Genomic DNA, 6,000 nt, shown 5'->3' with positions numbered 1-6,000 from the left:
GTCCCGATTTTGGGTCTTTCTCTTATATAGGGTCCTATTACCCCACACCCCTGTCCCAATTTTTCACACTTGCTGTCTGGTCACCCTATAGGCAAACAAAGAACAAAAAGATGATCCTTACTGTAAAGAACCCATAGTCTAAGGCAGGGATGGGTAAACTTTTTGGCCTGAGGGCCACATCGGGGAATACAAATTGTATGACAGGCTATGAATGCTCACAAAATTGGGGTTGGGGTGCGGGAGGGGGTGAGGACTCTGGTCGGGGGTGCGGGCTCTGGCAGGGGTGTAGCCATGTGGAGGGAACAGGGGGGAGTGATCAGAAAAAAGGCTCCAGCCGCTGCGGCGCTTGTACTCACCCGGGTCTTCGGTGGCACCTAGGTGGTGGGACCTTCACTCGCTCCGTGGGGCTTCGGCGGCATTTTGGGGGCGGGTCCTTCAGTGCCACTGAAGACACCCGGAGCTAGTGAAGAGCCCACCGCCGAAGACCCGGAGCACTGCCGGGTGAGTAAAAGCACCGCAGTGGGTGGCACCTTTTTTTGTGAGTGAGTTAAAAAGGCGCCACCCGCTGCGGTGCTTTTACTCACCCGGTGGCGCTTTTACTGACAGGGCACGCTCCGGGTCTTCGGCGGCGGGCCCTTCACTAGCTCCAGGTGTCTTCGGTGGCACTGAAGGACCCCCCACCAAAATGCTGCTGAAGCCCAGCCGCCAAAGACCGCGCCACAGTGGGTGGCATGGTTTTTTTTGTGAGTGAGTTAAAAAGGTGCCACTTTTGGGGAATGTGCCTCAGGGGGAGTGGCCGCTCCCCCTGCTTCCACCCCAGCTACGCCACTGGGCTCTCGGGTGGGGCTAGGGATGAGGAGTTTGGGGTGTAGGAGGGTGCTCTGGGCTGGGACCGAGGGGTTTGGTGAGTGGGTAGGGTGTTGGGGCATGGGGAGAGGCTCACGGGGATCAGGGCTGGGGTAGGGTGTTGGGGCATGGGGAGAGGCTCACGGGTGCAGGCTCCGAGCAGCGCTTACCTCAAGCGACTCCTGGAAGCCGTGGCATGTCCCTTCGCCGGCTCCTACACATGGTGCAGCCCCTGACCCGGCACCTCAGCTGGAGCAGGGCAAGCCCCAGACCCGGTTCCCCAGCAGAAACTAGCGGGCTGGCTTAAAACGGCTCACGGACCGTGGTTTGCCCACCACTGATCTAAAGTGTCATCTATGCAAGTTTCAGGCAAATTATGTGCAGACCAAAGTACAACAGAAGTTCTTCATTTCTGCTGCATGTGTTGGTGGTCATAGACAGTGGAGATCACTCACAGAGGCACACCTTTCCCATCTCCATCTCTATACTCATGGAGGAAGGACTGGAATGAACATGCTGGAGGTGTGGTTGAGATATGTGAGTGCATTGTATGGGCCCATGGGGGAAACCAGCAGGCTGCAGCCACAACTCCCTTAATTTCCTATATATCACACAAGCAACTATAGTTTCACTGCTTACCAGTTAGTGCAGGTTGGAAGTAAAAAATGTCTCCCTTGACTCCTGTACCTTTTGAGCACTTTGTTTCCCTCCCCCCAAGCACATGGTCTGTTTGTTCTGCTGTGTAGTGTTTCCCAGGATTTGGCTTTTAGAGACTGGTTCCTGAAGTGCAGGCTCCGGGTGGGCAGAGATTAGTGAATAAATGCAGTATATTGGCTATAAATGGGCTATTTTTGCCCGCTAAGATAATTAATTTATGGTGAAGACTTTCAGGACAAATGAACAGGTTCAGAAAAAATAAACAAACATGTAATGTATGTAATATGTGCAATATATTTGAATTTTACTAGAGTATTTGAAACTGTCGCTAAACCTTACTTAAAATAAGTGGCTTAGGTAAGAATCAACTGGAAACTGACTGAAGGACCAATAACAAATAATACCTAGCTCTCCTCTCTAGATCTCAAAGCACTTTTTTTTAAAAAAGGGTACCGTTATCCTCATTTTGCAGCTGGGGAGGCTGAAACACAAAAGGTGAAAAGTTTGGCTTAAGGAAGAATAACAATCTACTGTAATGGGCCAGGGCCTCAGCTGGAGTAAACTGGTGTAGCTCCATTGATATCAAGCTGTTCTTGATGTCCGTGTTCTGTCCATTGATATCCAAGACACAGCAGGGGTACACATATAAAGTACCCAGTTCATAAGTGGCTGGGCAGGCAGGCATTGTACTGCTTGAAGTTTGGATCTTCTTTGTACTGGTACATATTACTCTATTGTATTCTTGGTATTCTATTTGACACAGGTTGTAAGGTCCTTGGATTAGGACCCGTCTTCCTCTATATCTAAAAAGTATCGTACCTTCCAGTGGCACTTTGTTTTTAATAATAAGTCATTCCAGAAGAAAGTTTACAGTTTGAAATAAATATGTAATATTCTGTGACAAGAAATAAGATGCAAATAGGGTAAAAAGATAGACTTTAAACTATTCTATTCTGTATAGATTTTTATACCTCCCCCATCACCACAGTAGCTGAGTGCCATCTGGCAGTACATTAAGTAACATAGCTACCATTTGTCACCATTTGTTCCCACTCATATCCTCTCCCTGGGGGATAACTGCATGTTCAGTGTAGTGTTTTATTTTGGTAGGGTTTTGTTTTTTATATATGCACTGCTCTTTTGTTTGTTAGAGAAGGCAGGTTGAAAAAGTGCACCTTGTTCTTAAAGAGCCAGGTAACGTTTGGGATGGTCCTTATTTGCTGTGGGAGTTTATTCCAAGGTTTTGAACTGGCCCTCAAGAAAATTCTGTCTTCTCCACAGATGAGATTTACCCTTTTGGTAGAAAATTTCCTTGTTCCTGAAGAGCAGAGCTGCCCACCACAGTCCATGCTCATTATTGTGTTGTGCTTCTTGATTAGCAGTATGTTAGTTATGTGCTGCTTGTCAAAATGAAAATAAATAAATAAAAGGCACCTTATATATTATTTTAGAAATATAACCAACCTACAGGAGAAAAATTTAAGGCAGCTGCAATAATGTTCCTTCATTATCTCTGGCATGTTAGTCCTAAGGAAATACATACAGCAAATTGATGGCTGGAAAGATAAGTAATATTTATATTAAAAGTGGAGTTGAAATTATTAGAACTCTTTTGATGTGACTCATGCAGTTACCTGGACTTTCAATGTCAAACTAAAGTGGCATTGCATTTTACTGGAATACGCCACAAACGTTCTGCTGCCCCCAACCTAACAGAGTTCACTTCTCAAAAAGTTAGTATCCTTATTGACTAAATGTGATGCATATATGTTTTAATAGTATATTGATAGCACTTTTGCTATCTTACTTAAGCAAAGGTGGCACAACAATTTGGTAGAAAGGTGATTCTTAACCAAGAGATGTAGGGAAATAAAACACCTGAATGTTTTATGTGGTGCACCAAAACCATTTCTGTGCCTGGTACCCATAACCTAGCACACTAATAGAAACATTGCTGGCCAAATACTGCGGTCCTAACTCAGACAAAACCCACCTTCTTTGTAGGCAGGGCCGGCTCCAGGGTTTTGGCCGCCCCAAGCAGCCAAAAAAATAAATAAAAAAAAAAGCCATGATCGCGATATGTGGCAGCAATTTGTAGGTAGACTTTTTAATTTGCTTCTTATCACCATAGTAAACTGAAGTCCAATGGGATTCTTGTATTCAAAGGGACTGCAGGATTAACATCATGCTTAAGAATATACTTAAAAGGGCAAACTAATCAAAGTATAGAAAGAAATAACTGGCCTACACCTTTGTCCAAAACTGTAATGAGTCATTTCTGAGATTCAAAAATGTTTGGTAGCATTCTTATACACTTCTACACTATCTGGATTTGATTATTTCCTGGGGCTAGGCTATATATCTATCACTATAATACTGATATAATTTCTAATTTGTACTACAAATCAAGGCCCCATTATGGTAGGCATTGTACACACAGAGTAACTGACAATCCCTGTCCTGAAGAATGTACAGCCCAAATGGACAGGGCGGGGGGGAAAACAGAAGTACAGAGACGGGAAGTGATTTAACTAACATCACACAGCAGGTTGGTGGTAGATCTGGGAATTGAACCCAGATGTCCAGAGTCCCAGTCCAGTGTCCTATTTGTTGTAGTTTTCTGGGTAATAACAACCTATATTCTCAAATAGTTATTACTTATAACTCTACTCTTAGTGATAATACTCCATTCACGTGTAATTTAATATTCTTCTGATCTGAAGTTTGAGAGTTTGTTTTCTCTTAGTGGCAGAACATACTTTACTGACAGCATAAATCCTCAGTTTATTTTCTTCTTTTATAACACAGTTCAATCACCATTAATTCAAAACCCATTGAAAATCTCCTCCCATCAAAAATGACTCCTTCGGCAGTTGCAGTTGTTGTTTGAGGAAAATGGATAATATGAAGCTAGTTCAGTTCAAGAAATTCCAACAACATAAGAGAATATTAAATGATAGATGTTATGTCAACTTGATTGCCGGCTCAAGACCGCAACGTTTTCAGTATCCTGACAGGATTAATAAGAAACAAAGATTTTTAGAAGGAATGATGACAAATTCACACTGAATCAACTTGTTTGCAACACTATATTGTATCCTATAAATTTATAAGCAGAAGGATTAAATTAAAAGAAGAAAAAAATTAAAGGAATCCATAAACCCACATTTCAATACTATTAAGATTACTGTAATAAGGATGTGGCTATTATGGCTAGCGAAGTAGTGCCCAGCTGGGGTCCTATTAAGCTAGGCACTGAACAAACACCTAGTGAGAGACAATCCTTTCCCTAAAGAGTTTACAGTCTAAGCAGACAAGAAAGACAATGGTAGGAGGGAAAACAGAGGCAGAAAGAAGTGCTGTGTCTTCCCAGGGCCACACAGCAGGCCAGTGGTAGAGCCTAGAATAACACCCACATCTCCAGCGTCCCAGTCCAGTGCCCTATCCACTAGTTTAATGTTTTAGGCCCACGTCTTCCATGCCTGACCCTGGGAGACAATATCTGCATGATATCAGGGGGTACCAGTGTTAGTCTGTATCCACAAAAACAACAAGGAGTCTGGTGGCATCTTAAAGACTCACAGATTTATTTGGGCATAAACTTTCGTGGATAAAAAACCTCACTTCTTCAGGTGCATGGAGTGAAAGTTGCAGATGCAGGCATTATATAATGACACATGGAGAAAAGGGTGTCTTCTACATCTTCCTATGTTGTTCTTTTTCTGATAGCCTTTTTGGTACTTTTAAACACCCTGGCAACAAAGTGACGTGTTGCTATAAATTGGCGCCTCATAAAGTTTAATCTTTCCTTCCAATTTACAAATTTCTCTCTCTGGAGAAATTTACCTTGTTCTGAATTCCAGATGGTTTACTATTTGTTTTAACGAAACCTCAACCCATTTTTGTTTCTCAGCTGTGCTGTCCTCCTCAGAAACCTATCCAGTCACATTATTTGGATTAATTAACACTTCCCAAACTTAAACCATATGAAGCTTTGTCTATAGTTAAAAGATTTGCCAATATAGTTATACCAGCGAATCTTCTGAGTTTAGACACAGTTTATACTTTTGTTGGTATAGCTTCTATAGGTTACCTACGTGAAATAATAAAATCCCACCCCTAACTGACATAGCTATGCAAACAAAATTCCTCAGTGTAGACCAGGCCTTAGACTTTAAAACAGGGATAGATGAAGATGTAGTTTAGGAGAAACAGGTCTGAATTCTAATATACTTACACAGGGGTAAATCATTTGAAGTAAATTAGGTTGCTTTGCAATGACACTGGTGTAAATTCAATCAGAATTTGGTCCACAATTAACTTCCATACACACATATGACAAAACAAATCACAGGTGATTACAATTGTTATGTTCAAATGTCCGTATGGTATGATATCAGGTACAAGTGGCATCTGCAAAAATGATTGGATAGGAGGGAAAGCCAAGTTTAGGGAAGATACCTGGGAACTTCAGAGAGTAGAGGAGCATTCACTTTA

General features: G+C 42.6%; 1 long non-coding RNA gene across 1 annotated transcript in view; it reads right to left on the bottom strand.

Annotated features, from left to right (window-relative positions):
• Window positions 1-4,019: 4,019 nt before the first annotated feature.
• The window catches only part of LOC128842675 (uncharacterized), a 65,844-nt gene continuing 63,863 nt past the window's right edge, over window positions 4,020-6,000 (bottom strand). The window contains exon 3 of the long non-coding RNA XR_008446087.1: window positions 4,020-4,513. This is a non-coding gene — a long non-coding RNA (uncharacterized LOC128842675). The remainder of the gene's footprint in view (window positions 4,514-6,000) is intronic.

This window comes from Malaclemys terrapin, chromosome 9, assembly GCF_027887155.1.
Source record: "Malaclemys terrapin pileata isolate rMalTer1 chromosome 9, rMalTer1.hap1, whole genome shotgun sequence".
NCBI classification, from domain to species: domain Eukaryota; kingdom Metazoa; phylum Chordata; order Testudines; family Emydidae; genus Malaclemys; species Malaclemys terrapin.
The sequence above is the reverse complement of the archived record's forward strand: the minus strand, read 5'-3'. Positions and strand labels throughout refer to the sequence as shown.